Source organism: Cryptomeria japonica, unplaced genomic scaffold, assembly GCF_030272615.1.
Source record: "Cryptomeria japonica unplaced genomic scaffold, Sugi_1.0 HiC_scaffold_34, whole genome shotgun sequence".
NCBI lineage: Eukaryota > Viridiplantae > Streptophyta > Pinopsida > Cupressales > Cupressaceae > Cryptomeria > Cryptomeria japonica.
In genome coordinates this window covers 175,001-192,500 of record NW_026728856.1, presented here as the reverse complement: position 1 = coordinate 192,500, position 17,500 = coordinate 175,001, and the positions used below count along the sequence as shown (strand labels likewise).

The following is a 17,500-nucleotide window of genomic DNA, read 5'->3' as shown; positions in this document are numbered from 1 at the left end:
TGCCCCGGGTGTGCACCTCGCGTGCACCTTCGCTGCGGTGGGCACCTTGGCTGGGTTGCGCGCCTTGGTGGGCACCATGCAGTGCACGAAGTCGGAGCCCGGATTGCCCCGGGCGCGCACCTCCGCCAGGGTGGGCACCTTGGTGCGCACAACTTGCCTGGGCTGCGCACCAGGAAGGGCTCAAGATGGCACCCGCGTTCCGTTTTTTTCACTATCTTTCAGAACGGAAATTTTAAAATATCGTTTTTTTTTGCCTTTTCTGGAAATTAGTGAAGGCAGCGCATCAAAGGTGCGCAACGCTGGTGCGAACCTGGGAGCGCTCCGATGTGTGCTCCAAGGTGCGGCGTGCACGAAGTCGGAGCCCGGTTTGCCCCGGGTGCGCCCTGGTGGGCACCATGGTGCGCACCAAGGAGCGCTCCGAAGTGTGCTCCAAGGTGCGGCCTGCACGAAGTCGGAGCCCGGTTTGCCCCGGGCGTGCACCGCGGGTGGGCACCTTGGTGCGCATGCCTTGCCTGGGCTGCGCACCAGGGCGGGCTCAAGATGGCACCCGCGTTCCGTTTTTTTCACTATCTTTCAAAACGGAAATTTTAAAATCTCATTTTTTTTTGCCTTTTCTGGAAATTAGTGAAGGCAGCGCATCAAAGGTGCGCACCTCGCTGCCCACCACGGTGCGCAACGCCGGTGGGCACCCGGGAGTGCTTCGAAGTGTGCTCCAAGGTGCTGCGTGCACGTTGTCGGAGCCCGGTTTGCCCCGGGTGCGCACCTCGCGTGCACCTTCGTCGGGGTGGGCACCTTGGCTGGGTTTGCCCCGGCTGCGCTCCGAAGCGGGGTTATTGGAGCGCCGCCTCTTTTTTTGTCGGAGCGTTTGGTGGGGTTTCTCGCATTGGCTCTTCCCAGGCCCGGTTGCCACCCTGGCGCGCACGAAGTCGGAAGTAGGGTTAATTGCCCGGGTGCGCACCTTTGCCAGGGTGGGCACCTTACCTGGGCTGTGCACCAGGGCGGGCTCAAGATGGCACCCGCGTTCCGTTTTTTTCACTATCTTTCAAAACGGAAATTTTAAAATCTCCTCTTTTTTTTGCCTTTTCTGGAAATTAGTGAAGGCAGCGCATCAAAGGTGCGCACCTCGCTGCCCACCTTGGTGTGCTCTGAGGTGCGCACCCGGGAGCGCTACGAAGTGTGCTCCAAGGTGCGGCGTGCACGTTGTCGGAGCCCGGTTTGCCCCGGGTGCGCACCTCGCCTGCACCTTGGCCGGGGTGGGCACCCTGGCTGGGTTTGCCCAGGGTGCGCTCCGAAGCGGGGTTACTGGAGCGCCCCCTCTTTTTTTGTCAGAGCGTTTGGTGGGGTTTCTCGCATTGGCTCTTCCCAGGCCCGGTTGTTGGGTGCGCTCCCACCCTGGCGCGCGCGAAGTTGGAAGTTGGGTTAATTGCCCGGGCGCGCACCTTCGCCAGGGTGGGCACCTTGGTGCGCACACCTTGGCTGGGCTGCGCACCAGGGCGGGCTCAAGATGGCACCAGCATTCCCTTTTTCTCACTATCTTTCAAAACGGAAATTTTAAAATCTCGTTTTTTTTTGCCTTTTATGGAAATTAGTGAAGGCATCGCATCAAAGGTGCGCACCTCGCTGCCCACCTTGGTGTGCTCCGAGGTGCCCACCACGGTGCGCTCCGAGGTGCCCACCACGGTGCGCAACGCCGGTGCGAACCCGGGAGCGCCCCGATGTGTGCTCCAAGGTGCGGCGTGCACGAAGCCGGACCCCGGTTTGCCCCGGGTGCGCACCTCGCGTGCACCTTGGTGCGCACACCTTGGCTGGGTTGCGCGGCCTGGTGGGCACCATGGTGCGCACCAAGGAGCGCTCCGAAGTGTGCTCCAAGGTGCGGCGTGCACGAAGTCCTAGCCCGGTTTGCCCCGGGTGCGCACCTTCGCCGCGGTGGGCACCATGGCGTGCACGAAGTCGGAGCCCGGTTTGCCCCGGGTGCGCACCTCACGTGCACCTTCGCCGGGGTGGGCACCTCGGCTGGGTTGCGCGCCCTGGTGCGCACCAAGGAGCGCTCCGAAGTGTGCTCCAAGGTGCGGCGTGCACGAAGTCGGAGCCCGGTTTGCCCCGGGTGCGCACCTTCGCCGCGGTGGGCACCCTGGTGCGCACCATGGCGTGCACGAAGTCGGAGCCCGGTTTGCCCCGGGTGCGCACCTCGCGTGCACCTTCGGCGGGGTTGCGCGCCCTGGTGCGCACCAAGGAGCGCTCCGAAGTGTGCTCCAAGGTGCGGCGTGCACGAAGTCGGAGCCCGGTTTGCCCCGGGTGCGCACCTCGCGTGCACCTTCGGCGGGGTTGCGCGCCCTGGTGGGCACCATGGTGCGCACCAAGGAGCGCTCCGAAGTGTGCTCCAAGGTGCGGCGTGCACGAAGTCGGAGCCCGGTTTGCCCCGGGTGCGCACCTCGCGTGCACCTTCGCCGCGGTGGGCACCATGGCGTGCACGAAGTCGGAGCCCGGTTTGCCCCGGGTGCGCACCTCGCGTGCACCTTCGCCGGGGTGGGCACCTCGGCTGGGTTGCGCGCCCTGGTGCGCACCAAGGAGCGCTCCGAAGTGTGCTCCAAGGTGCGGCGTGCACGAAGTCGGAGCCCGGTTTGCCCCGGGTGCGCACCTCGCGTGCACCTTGGCGCGGTGGGCACCATGGCGTGCACGAAGTCGGAGCCCGGTTTGCCCCGGGTGCGCACCCCGCGTGCACCTTCGCCGGGGTGGGCACCTCGGCTGGGTTGCGCGCCCTGGTGCGCACCAAGGAGCGCTCCGAAGTGTGCTCCAAGGTGCGGCGTGCACGAAGTCGGAGCCCGGTTTGCCCCGGGTGCGCACCTCGCGTGCACCTTCGCCGCGGTGGGCACCTTGGCTGGGTTGGGCACCATTGAGCGCTCCGAAGTGTGCTCCAAGGTGCGCACCATGGCCCTCCAAGGTGCGCAGCATGGCGTGCACGAAGTCGGAGCCCGGTTTGCCCCGGGTGCGCACCTCGCGTGCACCTTCGCCAGGGTGGGCACCTCGGTGCGCACACCTTCTCAATGTTTTCTTGCCTTTTCTGGAAATTGGTGAAGGCAGCGCATCAAAGGTGCGCACCTCGGTGTGCTCCGAGGTGCGAACCCGAGAGCGCTCCGAGGTGCCCACGAAGTCGAAAGTCGGGTTAATTGCATTGTTTTCCCCGGGTGCGCTCCGAGGTGCGCAACATCGGTGCGCACCAAGGAGGGCTCCGAAGTGTGCTCCAAGGTGCGCACGATTCGGAGCTCGGTTTGCCCGGGGTGCGCACACCTTGGCTGGGTTGCGCACCCTTTGTGCGCTCCAAGGTGCGCACGAAGTCGGAGCTCGGTTTGCCCCGGGTGCGCACCTTCGCCAGGGTGCGCACCTTGATGCGCACGCCTTGGCTGGGCTGCGCACCTTGGTGGGCGCCATGGTGCGCACCTTTCGTGCGCTCCAAGGTGCGCACGAAGTCGGAGCTCGGTTTGCCCCGGGTGCGCACCTTGGTGGGCGCCATGGTGCACTCCGAGGTGCCCAAGATTGGTGCGCACCAAGGAGCGCTCCGAAGTGCGCTCCAAGGTGCGCAGGTGCGCGCGAAGTCGAAAGTTGGGTTAATTGTCCGGTTTGCCTCGGGTGCGCACCTTGCGTGCACCTTCGCCAGGGTGGGCGCCTTGGTGCGCACACCTTGGCTGGGCTGCGCACCCGGGCGCGCACACCTTGGCACCCGCGTTTCCTTCATTTTAATTTTTTTTTTTTTACAATCTCTCAAGTGGGAAATTCTATAATCTCAACTTTTTTTGCCTTTTCAGGAAACTTTTGAATGGAGCGCATCATTGGTGCGCTCCGAAGTGTGCTCCAAGGTGCGCACCTCTGGTGTGCTCCAAAGCTCTCTCCAGCTGCGTGCACCTGCCCCGGCCGCGCACCCGGCCCCGCCCAGCTTCGCTCACCTGTCCCGGGCGTCTGGTGCGGAACCTTAGAGTAAGAAACATCACCGTGCACCTTGGCCAACGTGCGCGACTCGACCGAGCGCGCACTGGCCGAGGTGCACACCGATTTCACCTGGGTGCGCGCGCAGCACCTCGGGCGCACCGGGGTGCGCGCACAACGCCCGGGTTGCACCGTGGCCTGTGTGCTCGGGGCGCCTCGGGTGCGCGCTCGGTGTCGCCCCCGCGCGCGCGGTAGTGCGGGCAGCGCACCCCGGCCCGGCCCGGCCCCGACGAGAACGCAAACGGGCAAAAGGTTTATTCAAATAGCATTGCGACGCCCGGCGAAAAACTAAGAAAGGGTGCAACACCGGGACTTCCCGGGAGGTCACCCATCCCAGTACTACTCCGGCCCAAGCGCGCTTAACTGCGGAGTTCTGATGGGATCCGGTGCACTAACGCTGGTATGATCGCACCCGTTATGAGCTTGTCGCAGTGTGTACTTAGCAAACCGCGACCCACGTGCGAATCCACCCCGGCCACCCACCCCCGTCGAGGTGCACACCCTCCCTCGCGAAGTGCGCCCCGTTCGCCAAGTGTGAGCCCTGCCCGGGTGCGCGCACCTTGCTAGGGCGTCGGGTGTGCACCCGGCCCGGCCTACGTGCGTGCACCTGGACGGGGCGTCGTGTGCGTGCAGTGTCCCGTCTGCAACGCGGTGCCCACACACCACCTCGGGCGCAACGACCTGCGCTCACATGTGGGCCGAGTGCACCTTGGTGCATGTTCGGGGCGCCTCGGGTGCACGCTCGATCTTGCCCCGGTGCACCAAGGCGCTCGGTTTGCCCCGGGTGCGCACTTGGTGCAAGGTGGGCACCCAAAATAGGGATCAAGCACCAAAACACAAGTTTCGGGATGCAAAATGGGACCCAAGGACCACAAATGCGTTCCAAGACCCATGATGGGTCCACGAGAACAAAAATGTGTTCCGAGACTTAATAAACAAATATTGGGTTTTAGGAGAAGAAACATGCTCTGATGCCCAAAACGAGAATCGACCCCGAAAAGGCCACAGGCCAAAAGTGGGATGCGAGACAAAAAAAAATGGGACCCGAGGACCAAAATTGGGTTCCCAGGTCGAAGACAGGGCAACCGGACAAGAAACGACCTCTAAGGCTCGAAATGAGTCCCGACGACTAAAACTTGACAAGAAGCACCCATCAGGCACCCAACTCGACACCCATGGGATGCCGACCCACCCGGGCTTCCACCTAGCACACCTTGGCACCCACCCACCCTCGCACCCAACCTCGCACCCAACTTAGCACCTTTGAACCCACATTGGCACTCACCCTGACCCTGGCACCTTGGAACCCACATTGGCACTCACCTTGACCCTGGCACCCACCTTTGCACTCACCTTGGGACCCACCCTGGCTCCCACCTCGGCACCCACCCAGACACCCACCTTGGTTCCTTGGCACCCACCTTGGATCCTTGGCACCCACCCCGACACCCACCTTGGCACGCAACTTGGCTACTTGCCACCCACCTTGGCTCCTTGACGCCCACCCCGACAACCACCCCGTGACCTACCCTGGCTAGGGTTGGTGCACACCCACCCTGGTGCCCACCTTGGCACCCACCCCATGACCCACCTTGGCACGCACCTTAGTACCCACCCCGTTACCCACCCTAGGACCCACCCCGTGACCCACCTTGGCCAGGGTGGGTGCACCCACCCTGGTGCCCACCTTGGCACCCACCCATCCTAGCACCCAGCCTGTGACCGGGCTTGGAACCCAACCTTGCACCCGTCTTGGCCAGTGTGGGTGCGCACCCATCCTGGCACCCACGTTGTGACACACCCTTTAACCCACGCACCCTAGCAGCCACGTTGGCACCCACCTTGGAACACAACCTAGCAACTTGGCACCCACCCCGTGACCCACCTTGGCATCCACCATAGCAGTCGCCCACTTGGCACCCACCTTGGAACCCAAGTTGGCACCCACCTCGGCACCCACCTTGACACTTGTGGACCCACCTTGCCACTCACCCTAGCATCGACCCATCCTAGCACCCACCCTGGCACCTTTGCACCCTAGCACTCACCCATCCTAGCACCTAACCTGTGACCCACCTTGACACTCACCCTCGCACCCACCTTGGAACCCAACCTAGCACCCACCCACCCTGACACCAACCCTAGCACCTACCCACCCTTGCACCCACCCTGTGACCCATCTTGGCACCCACCCATCCTACCACTCAACCTATCACCCACCTTCTCACCCACCTTGGCATCCACCTTAGCACCCACCCACACTGGCACCTTGGCACCCACCTCGGGCAAGGTGGGTGCACACCCACCCTGACACCCAATTTAGAACCAACCGAGCATGTTACCCACCTTGGCACCCACATTGCAGCCCACCCTAGTACCCACCCTATGACCCACATTGGCATCCACACCCTAGCACCCAGGCACCTCGACACCCGCCTTGACACGCACCCTAGCACTAAACCTGTGACCCACCTTGGAACTCACCCTAGAACCCACCCACCCTGTGAACCACCTTGGCATCCACCTTAGCACCCACCCACCTTGGCACCCACTCTAGCACTCACCCATCCTAACACCCAACTTGTTACCCACCTTGGCACCCGCCCTCGCGTCCACCTTGAAACCCACCCTAGCACCCACCCACGCAGGAGCCCACCTTGGCACCCAACCTAACACCCACGCATCCTGGCACCCAACTTGTGACCCACCTTGGAACCCACCCTAGTACCCACCTTTGAACCCACTATATCACCAACCCACCTTGGCACCCACCCTATGACCCTCTTTGGAATCCACCCTAGCACGCACCCACCCTGGCACCCACCATGGAGCGCACCCTAGCACCCACCCACCTCGGCACGCACCTCAACACCCACCTTGGTGTGCGCACTGCGCCAACCTCTCAAAGACCCTATGTGGTGCGCTCCAAAGTGTACACCTTTGGTGCGCTCCAAGGTGCGCACCTTTGGTGCACACCGAGGTGCACACCAAAGTGTGCACCGAGGTGAGCACCAAAGTGCACTCCAAGGTGCACACCAAGGCGTGCACCTTTGGTGCGGTCAATGCAAACGAATTCGGAAGTTGGGGTCGATGTCCTAATCGCTGCTGCAGACTACACGTATGAGAATCGGACAAATAGCTTTATATAGGGGAGGTGTTGCGTTTGATGGGTCGACTCCCCTGGTTGTGTGCACTGCACCAACTTCAAAGACCCTGTCTTGTTTAAGAAGTCAAAAGTTGGGGTGGATGTCCTAATCATTGCTGCAGTCTACGCATGTATGAGAATCAGACAAATAGCTTATATAGGGGAGGTGTTGCATTCGGTGGGTTGACTCCCCTGGTTGTGCGCACTGCGCCAACCTCAAAGACCCCGCATAGCAGAAGAAGTCGGAAGTCGGATTTTGGTGAGCACCAAGGCGTGCACCTTTGGTGCGGTCAACGCAGACGAATTCAGAAGTTGGGGTGGATGTCCTAATCGTTGTTGCAGGCTACACATGTATGAGAATCAGACAAATAGCTTATATAGGGGAGGTGTTGGGTTTGATGGGTCAACTCCCTTGGTTGTGCGCATTACGCCAACCTCAAAGACCTTGTTTTCGTTAAGAAGTCAAAAGTTGGGGTCAATGTCCTAATGGCTCCTGTAGGCTACACATGTATGAGAATCGGACAAATAGCTTATATAGGGGAGGTGTTGGGTTTGATGGGTCGACTCCCCTGGTTGTGCGCATTACGTCAACCTCAAAGACCTTGTTTTCGTTAAGAAGTCAAAAGTTGGGGTCGATGTCCTAATTGCTCCTGTAGACTACACATGTATGAGAATCAGACAAATAGCTTATATAGGGGAGGTGTTGGGTTTGATGGGTTGACTCCCCTAGTTGTTCGCATTACACCAACCTCAAAGACCTTGTTTTCGTTTAGAAGCCGAAAGTTGGGGTCGATGTCCTAATTGCTCCTGCAGGCTACGCATGTATGAGAATCAGACAAATAGCTTATATAGGGGAGGTGTTGGGTTTGATGGGTCGACTCCCCTGGTTGTGCGCATTGCGCCAACCTCAAAGACCCTGCATTGCGGATGAAGTCGAAAGTCAGAGTTTGGTGTGCTACAAGGTGTGGTCGAAGGTGCTCACCTAGGTGTGCACCTTTGGAGCGCAGGAAAAGTGCCCTCCAAAAGTGCGCACCTTTGGAGTGCACAAAAGTGCCCTCCAAAAGTGCGCACCTTTGGAGCGCACAAAAGTGCCCTCCAAAAAGTGCCCTCCAAAAGTGCGCACCTTTGGAGCGCACAAAAGTGCCCTCCAAAAAGTGCCCTCCAAAAGTGCGCACCTTTGGAGTGCAGAAAAGTGCCCTCCAAAAAGTGCCCTCCAAAAGTGTGCACCTTTGGAGTGCACAAAAGTGCCCTCCAAAAGTGCGCACCTTTGGAGCGCAGAAAAGTGCCCTCCAAAAAGTGCCCTCCAAAAGTGCGCACCTTTGGAGCGCAGAAAAGTGCCCTCCAAAAAGTGCCCTCCAAAAGTGCGCACCTTTGGAGCGCAGAAAAGTGCCCTCCAAAAAGTGCCCTCCAAAAGTGCGCACCTTTGGAGCGCAGAAAAGTGCCCTCCAAAAAGTGCCCTCCAAAAGTGCGCACCTTTGGAGCGCACAAAAGTGCCCTCCAAAAAGTGCCCTCCAAAAGTGCGCACCTTTGGAGCGCACAAAAGTGCCCTCCAAAAGTGCGCACCTTTGGAGCGCACAAAAGTGCCCTCCAAAAGTGCGCACTTTTGGTGCGCACCAAGGCGCTGGTTCGGTCGTTGCAGGCGAGTTCGGAAGTTGGGGTCGATGTCCTGAGCGGAGGTGCAAACTACACAGGTGTCGGAATCGGACAAATAGCTTATATAGGGGAGGTGTATGCTTCGATGGGTCGACTCCCCAGGTTGAGCGCACCGCGCCAACCTCAAAGACCCTACGGTATGGATGAAGTCGGAAGTTGGGTCCGATGACCGATTCGATTAGTAGGTATGCTCATGAGGTCGGAATTTGGGTCCGATGACCTGCCATGTGCAGGAAGGCGAATGTTGGCACTGTGCGTTGCAAGGTGCACACCAAGGTGCTGGTGCGGTCTTTTTAGTCGAGTTCGGAAGTTGGGGTCGATGTCCTGATCGGAGGTGCAAGCTACACAGGTGTGGGAATCGGACAAATAGCTTATATAGGGGAGGTGTATGCTTCGTTGGGTCGACTCCCCGGGTTGAGCGCACCGCGCCAACCTCAAAGACCCTACGGTATGGATGAAGTCGGAAGTTGGGTCCGATGACCGATTCGATATGTAGGCATACTCGCGAGGTCGGAATTTGGGTCCGATGACCTGCCATGTGCAGGAAGGCGAATGTTGGCACTGTGCGTTGCAAGGTGCGCACCAAGGCGCTGGTTCGGTCGTTGCAGGCGAGTTCGGAAGTTGGGGTCGATGTCCTGATCGGAGGTGCAAACTACACAGGTGTGGGAATCGGACAAATAGCTTATATAGGGGAGGTGTATGCTTCGTTGGGTCGACTCCCCGGGTTGAGCGCACCGCGCCAACCTCAAAGACCCTACGGTATGGATGAAGTCGGAAGTTGTGTCCGATGACCGATTCGATATGTAGGCATACTCGCGAGGTCGGAATTTGGGTCCGATGACCTGCCATGTGCAGGAAGGCGAATGTTGGGACTGTGCGTCGCAAGGTGCGCACCAAGGCGCTGGTGCCGTCGTTGCAGTCGAGTTCGGAAGTTGGGGTCGATGTCCTGGTCAGAGGTGCAAACTACACAGGTGTGGGAATCGGACAAATAGCTTATATAGGGGAGGTGTATGCTTCGATGGGTCGACTCCCCGGGTTGAGCGCACCGCGCCAACCTCAAAGACCCTACAGTATGGATGAAGTCGGAAGTTGGGTCCGATGACCGATTCGATACGTAGGCATATTGGCGAGGTCTGAATTTGTGTCCGATGACCTGCCATGCGCAGGAAGGCGGAATTTGGGTCCGATGACCGAGTTGATGGCGTGCCATGCGCAGAAAGGCGGAATTTGGGTCCGATGACCGAGTTGATGTTGATGGCCCGCCATGCACAGGAAGGCGGAATTTGGGTCCGATGACCGATTTGAAGGCGTGCCATGCGCAGAAAGGCGGAGTTTGGGTCCGATGACCGAGTTGATATTGATGGCCCGCCATGCGCAGGAAGGCGGAATTTGGGTCCGATGACCTGACATACGCATGGAGTCCGACTCGGGGGCCGATGTTCGATTCGATGACTTGCATTGTGGGTAAAGTCGGAAGTTGTGGTCTTTGACCCGATTCGATGACCAGACTTCGGCTGCTTGAGAATCGGACAAATAACTTATATAGGGGAGGTAGTGTTCTCGAGCATCCTCCCCCCGTGCCCGTTTATGTCGATTGATGCTGGTGCTCGACTGGTTGGAGCGCTCGGATGCAAAAATCTTGCACCAGGATTTATCGATTGTGATGGACACGGCAAGTCTCCTGATTGCTATGCAGGAGCTCATCGTGAATCTCTATGCGGCCTTGGTATGGACTCGACCTGCGGAATGGTTCGGCAATGGTAGTCGCTCCAACACGTCCTTGCAATGGCCACAGAGGTGATTCGACTAGAGCTCCAGTCTAGCTTTTGGGTTGCTTGGCGGACTGGTATAGCCGCGATCGAGTTCCGGCCATGAACGTTTTAGATAGCTCTTGGGCTTTCTGGGACGGAAGTCGGAAGTTTGGGCTGTTGTCCGATTTGATGACCATTCTTCGGATGTGTGAGAATCGGACAAATAACTTATATAGGGGACTGTGTTGTCTCACGCAGCCCCCTCCGTGCCCCTCTATCTCGACCGATGTTGGTGCTTGAAAGGGTTGGGATCGCTCGGATTTATAAACGTGCACCACCATTTGTCGAGTGTGAGGGACGCGGCAGGTCTCCTAAATGCTATACGGGCGCTCTCTGAGAATCTCTATCCGGCCTCGACACAGACTAGTCTTGCTGAATGGTTTGGCACTGGTAGTCGATCCAACACGTCGTTGTTGTGGCCGCCTAGGCGATTCGATTCGAGCCCCCGTCTAGCTTTTGGGTTGCTTGGCGGATTTTGCCCTATCCGCAAGTGAGCTCGGTCCCTAAACGTTCGAGAAACCCGATTGCTATGCGCCGACTCTCTTTCTTGCGAGCCTCCATCTAGCTTTTGGGTCTCTACGGAACGGAAGTCGGAATCTGGGACCGTTGTTTGATTCGACGAGGCAGACTACGGTTGTGCGAGAATCGGACAAATAACTTATATAGGGGAGGTGTTGACTGGAGCATTCTCCCCCGTGCCCCTCTAACTCGACCAATGCTGGCGCTCGAACGGTGGTAGCGCTCGGATTTTCGTTGAGCGCCAGCATTGGTCGATTTAGAGGGGCATGCGAGATTCCCGAATGCTATGCGAGGGCTCTAACGGAAATGTCTATTGGTTTCGGTATGGATGCAATTGCGAGTGGTTCGGCAAAGGTAGTCGTTCCGATGCGTCCATGTCGTGGCCAAATCGATAATTCGATTTGAGCCCTCGTATAGCATTTGGGTCTCTCGATGTGATTCCGCATTCCAGTCCCTTTGGGCACTGCTTGAGCCGCATCCCAGGGGGTTCCCTTCCCAATAATCTGCCTCGCAACCCGATTGCTATGCGGTGAGGCTCCTCGGCCGCCTCGGAACTATCTGTGTATCAGACGCATCGCGGGATAAGGGGTTGGCAACGGTAGTCGCCCCAAGCGCGTCCGATGCTTGGACCATTCCGAGGCGGCCCTGAAGCCTCTTCCGTCTAGCCGTTGGGTCCTTCTCGCCGCATCCCTTGCCTCGCACCCCGATTGCTATGCGGTGAGGCTCCTCGGCCGCCTTGGAACTATCTGTGTATCAGACGCATCGCGGGATAAGGGGTTGTCACTGGTAGTCGCCCCAAGCGCGTCCGATGCTTGGACCATTCCGAGGCGGCCCTGAAGCCTCTTCCGTCTAGCCGTTGGGTCCTTCTCGCCGCATCCCTCGACTCGCACCCCGATTGCTATGCGGTGAGGCTCCTCGGCCGCCTTGGAACTATCTGTGTATCGGACGCGTCGCGGGATAAGGGGTTGTCACTGGTAGTCGCCCCAAGCGCGTCCGATGCTTGGACCATTCCGAGGCGGCCCTGAAGCCTCTTCCGTCTAGCCGTTGGGTCCTTCTCGCCGCATCCCTCGCCTCGCACCCCGATTGCTATGCGGTGAGGCTCCTCGGCCGCCTTGGAACTATCTGTGTATCGGACGCGTCGCGGGATAAGGGGTTGTCACTGGTAGTCGCCCCAAGCGCGTGCGATGCATGGACCATTCCCAGGCGGCCCTGAAGCCTCTTCCGTCTAGCCGTTGGGTCCTTCTCGCCGCATCCCTCGCCTCGCACCCCGATTGCTATGCGGTGAGGCTCCTCGGCCGCCTTGGAACTATCTGTGTATCGGACGCGTCGCGGGATAAGGGGTTGTCACTGGTAGTCGCCCCAAGCGCGTCCGATGCTTGGACCATTCCGAGGCGGCCCTGAAGCCTCTTCCGTCTAGCCGTTGGGTCCTTCTCGCCGCATCCCTCGCCTCGCACCCCGATTGCTATGCGGTGAGGCTCCTCGGCCGCCTTGGAACTATCTGTGTATCGGACGCGTCGCGGGATAAGGGGTTGTCACTGGTAGTCGCCCCAAGCGCGTCCGATGCTTGGACCATTCCGAGGCGGCCCTGAAGCCTCTTCCGTCTAGCCGTTGGGTCCTTCTCGCCGCATCCCTCGCCTCGCACCCCGATTGCTATGCGGTGAGGCTCCTCGGCCGCCTTGGAACTATCTGTGTATCGGACGCGTCGCGGGATAAGGGGTTGTCACTGGTAGTCGCCCCAAGCGCGTCCGATGCTTGGACCATTCCGAGGCGGCCCTGAAGCCTCTTCCGTCTAGCCGTTGGGTCCTTCTCGCCGCATCCCTCGCCTCGCACCCCGATTGCTATGCGGTGAGGCTCCTCGGCCGCCTTGGAACTATCTGTGTATCGGACGCATCGCGGGATAAGGGGTTGTCACTGGTAGTCGCCCCAAGCGCGTCCGATGCTTGGACCATTCCGAGGCGGCCCTGAAGCCTCTTCCGTCTAGCCGTTGGGTCCTTCTCGCCGCATCCCTCGCCTCGCACCCCGATTGCTATGCGGTGAGGCTCCTCGGCCGCCTTGGAACTATCTGTGTATCGGACGCGTCGCGGGATAAGGGGTTGTCACTGGTAGTCGCCCCAAGCGCGTCCGATGCTTGGACCATTCCGAGGCGGCCCTGAAGCCTCTTCCGTCTAGCCGTTGGGTCCTTCTCGCCGCATCCCTCGCCTCGCACCCCGATTGCTATGCGGTGAGGCTCCTCGGCCGCCTTGGAACTATCTGTGTATCGGACGCGTCGCGGGATAAGGGGTTGTCACTGGTAGTCGCCCCAAGCGCGTCCGATGCTTGGACCATTCCGAGGCGGACCTGAAGCCTCTTCCGTCTAGCCGTTGGGTCCTTCTCGCCGCATCCCTCGCCTCGCACCCCGATTGCTATGCGGTGAGGCTCCTCGGCCGCCTTGGAACTATCTGTGTATCGGACGCGTCGCGGGATAAGGGGTTGTCACTGGTAGTCGCCCCAAGCGCGTCCGATGCTTGGACCATTCCGAGGCGGCCCTGAAGCCTCTTCCGTCTAGCCGTTGGGTCCTTCTTGCCGCATCCCTCGCCTCGCACCCCGATTGCTATGCGGTGAGGCTCCTCGGCCGCCTTGGAACTATCTGTGTATCGGACGCGTCGCGGGATAAGGGGTTGTCACTGGTAGTCGCCCCAAGCGCGTCCGATGCTTGGACCATTCCGAGGCGGCCCTGAAGCCTCTTCCGTCTAGCCGTTGGGTCCTTCTCGCCGCATCCCTCGCCTCGCACCCCGATTGCTATGCGGTGAGGCTCCTCGGCCGCCTTGGAACTATCTGTGTATCGGACGCATCGCGGGATAAGGGGTTGTCACTGGTAGTCGCCCCAAGCGCGTCCGATGCTTGGACCATTCCGAGGCGGCCCTGAAGCCTCTTCCGTCTAGCCGTTGGGTCCTTCTCGCCGCATCCCTCGCCTCGCACCCCGATTGCTATGCGGTGAGGCTCCTCGGCCGCCTTGGAACTATCTGTGTATCGGACGCGTCGCGGGATAAGGGGTTGTCACTGGTAGTCGCCCCAAGCGCGTCCGATGCTTGGACCATTCCGAGGCGGACCTGAAGCCTCTTCCGTCTAGCCGTTGGGTCCTTCTCGCCGCATCCCTCGCCTCGCACCCCGATTGCTATGCGGTGAGGCTCCTCGGCCGCCTTGGAACTATCTGTGTATCGGACGCGTCGCGGGATAAGGGGTTGTCACTGGTAGTCGCCCCAAGCGCGTCCGATGCTTGGACCATTCCGAGGCGGCCCTGAAGCCTCTTCCGTCTAGCCGTTGGGTCCTTCTCGCCGCATCCCTCGCCTCGCACCCCGATTGCTATGCGGTGAGGCTCCTCGGCCGCCTTGGAACTATCTGTGTATCGGACGCGTCGCGGGATAAGGGGTTGTCACTGGTAGTCGCCCCAAGCGCGTCCGATGCTTGGACCATTCCGAGGCGGACCTGAAGCCTCTTCCCTCTAGCCGTTGGGGCTTTCTCGCCGCATCCCTCGCCTCGCACCCCGATTGCTATTCGGTGAGGCTCCTCGGCCGCCTTGGAACTATCTGTGTATCGGACGCATCGCGGGATAAGGGGTTGGCAGTGGTAGTCGCCCCAAGCGCGTCCGATGCTTGGACCATTCCGAGGCGGCCCTGCAGCCTCTTCCGTCTAGCCGTTGGGGCCATCTCGCTGCATCCCCCACCTCGCACCACGATTGCTATGCGGTGAGGCTCCTTGGCCGCCTCGGAACTATCTGTGTATCGGACGCATCGCGGGATAAGGGGTTGTCACTGGTAGTCGCCCCAAGCGCGTCCGATGCTTGGACTATTCCGAGGCGGCCCTGAAGCCTCTTCCGTCTAGCCGTTGGGTCCTTCTCGCCGCATCCCCCAGCTCCTCGGCCGCCTCGGAACTATCTGTGTATCGGACGCATCGCGGGATAAGGGGTTGGCAGTGGTAGTCGCCCCAAGCGCGTTCGATGCTTGGACTATTCCGAGGCGGCCCCGCAGCCTCTTCCGTCTACCCTTTGGGGCCATCTCGCCGCATCCCTCGCCTCGCACCCCGATTGCTATGCGGTGAGGCTCCTCGGCCGCCTGGGAACTATCTTCGTATCGGATGCATCGCGGGATAAGGGGTTGTCACTGGTAGTCGCCCCAAGCGCGTCCGATGCTTGGACTATTCCGAGGCGGCCCTGTGGCCTCTTCCGTCTAGCCGTTGGGGCCATCTCGCCGCATCCCTCACCTCGCACCCCCATTGCTATGCGGTGAGGCTCCTCGGCCGCCTTGGAACTGTCTTCGTATCGGAAGCATCGCGGGATAAGGGGTTGTCACTGGTAGTCGCCCCAAGCGCGTCCGATGCTTGGACTATTCCGAGGCGGCCCTGCAGCCTCTTCCGTCTAGCCGTTGGGGCCATCTCGCCGCATCCCCCACCTCGCACCCGGATTGCTATGCGGTGAGGCTCCTCGGCCGCCTTGGAACTATCTTCGTATCGGACGCATCGCGGGATAAGGGGTTGTCACTGGTAGTCGCCCCAAGCGCGTCCGATGCTTGGACTATTCCGACGCGGCCCTGTGGCCTCTTCCGTCTAGCCGTTGGGGCCATCTCGCCGCATCCCCCACCTCGCACCCCGATTGCTATGCGGTGAGGCTCCTCGGCCGCCTTGGAACCATCTTCGTATCGGACGCATCGCGGGATGAGGGGTTGTCACTGGTAGTCGCCCCAAGCGCGTCCGATGCTTGGACCATTCCGAGGCGGCCCTGAAGCCTCTTCCGTCTAGCCGTTGGGGCCTTCCCGCCCCATCCCTCGCCTCGCACCCCCGATTGCTATGCGGTGAGGCTCCTCGGCCGCCTTGGAACCATCTGTGTATCGGACGCATCGCGGGATAAGGGGTTGGCACTGGTAGTCGCCCCAAGCGCGTCCGATGCTTGGAGCATTCCGAGGTGGCCCTGAAGCCTCTTCCGTCTAGCCGTTGGGGCCTTCCCGCCCCATCCCTCGCCTCGCACCCCGATTGATATGCGGTGAGGCTCCTCGGCCGCCTTGGAACTATCTGTGTATCGGACGCATCGCGGGATAAGGGGTTGGCACTGGTAGTCGTCCCAATCGCGTCCGATGCTTGGACCATTCCGAGGCGGCCCTGCAGCCTCTTCCGTTTAGCCGTCGGGGCCTTCCCGCCGCATCCCTCGCCTCGCATCCCGATTCCTATGCGGTGAGTCTTCTCGGCCGCCGCGGAACTATACCTGTTATTGCTACTGCATCCTTCGGCTGGTAACCTCCTCTGCCGCCTTGGAACGTTCTCTTTGTCGGACGCGTCGCGGGATAAGGGGTTGGCACTGGTAGTCGCCCCAAGCGCGCCCGATGCATAGACCGCTCCGAGTTGACCTTGCTTTCAGCCTCTCACATGCATAGACCTCTCTGAGTCGACCCTGCAGCCTCTCACGTTTAGCCTTTGGAATCTCGCCTCACAACATGATTGCTATCCTTGATGCATCCCTTGCCTCGAGCCCTGATTGCTTTCTTGGCTGCATCCCTCCTCTCCTCACAGCCCGGTTGTCATCACTGCTTCATCCGTCGCTTCATGCATTCTGGCTGCTGGGCCCTTCCCACCGCACACCTCGATTGCTATCTCTTCTGCATCACACACCCCGATTGCTATCTCTGCTACATCCCTCGGCTCTCACTTCTGCATCCTTCGCCTCCCACCTCGATTGCTATCAATGCTGCATCCGTAACCTCACACCCCGATTGCTATGCGGGGAGGCTCCTTGGCCGCCTTGGAAATTTCTGTGTGTCGGACGCACCGCGGGATAAGGGGTTGGCACTGGTAGTCGCCCCAAGTGCGCCCGATTCTTAGACCGCTTCGAGGTGACCTCGTAGCCTCTTTCGTCCAGGCTTCCTGCCTTCAACGCCCTTTTTACACCTCGATTGCTATGCGCGGGCTCGTTGGCGTCTATCACCTCTCTGCGAAGAGTGGCACGATGATTGTTGGGGTAAATCGTAGCAGTCCGATCTCTGGCCTTGGGCCATTGTGAGGGCTGATCGATTTCCTGTGCGCATCTCGTGTTCGCCCAGTAACAGACTCGACGACTTGTAATCGGTCTTGTTCCCGATTGTTCCTGGAGGTAGTCTTCGGAACTCTTGGATTTGACCTGTCACTCGAACTGTCCTCTTCCGAGGATGCTTGTGTGTGTGTGCTTGTGCCATTTCCTTGGCGGTATTAACGAGATATTAAAGAGCGGAGTGAGCGCCTCGCCCAGCTATGTTTGGGGCTCTCACTCCCTTACCCGGTGTGCGACCGCTTTGCACGTAGGTTGCGGAGCATCGCGACTCTTTCGATGTTTGGCGGTTGTCTTCCGGTGATGCGTTGGTCCCGAAGTGCACGTTACTAGCATTTCTGC

The 17,500-nt window shown here is 60.1% G+C and overlaps 1 non-coding gene across 1 annotated transcript; it reads right to left on the bottom strand.

The window, feature by feature from the left end:
- Nucleotides 1-4,276: 4,276 nt before the first annotated feature.
- Nucleotides 4,277-4,395, bottom strand: LOC131861997 (5S ribosomal RNA). The gene has a single exon (XR_009361026.1). It is a non-coding gene; the product is annotated as a 5S ribosomal RNA (ribosomal RNA).
- Between the last annotated feature and the right edge of the window lie 13,105 nt (nucleotides 4,396-17,500).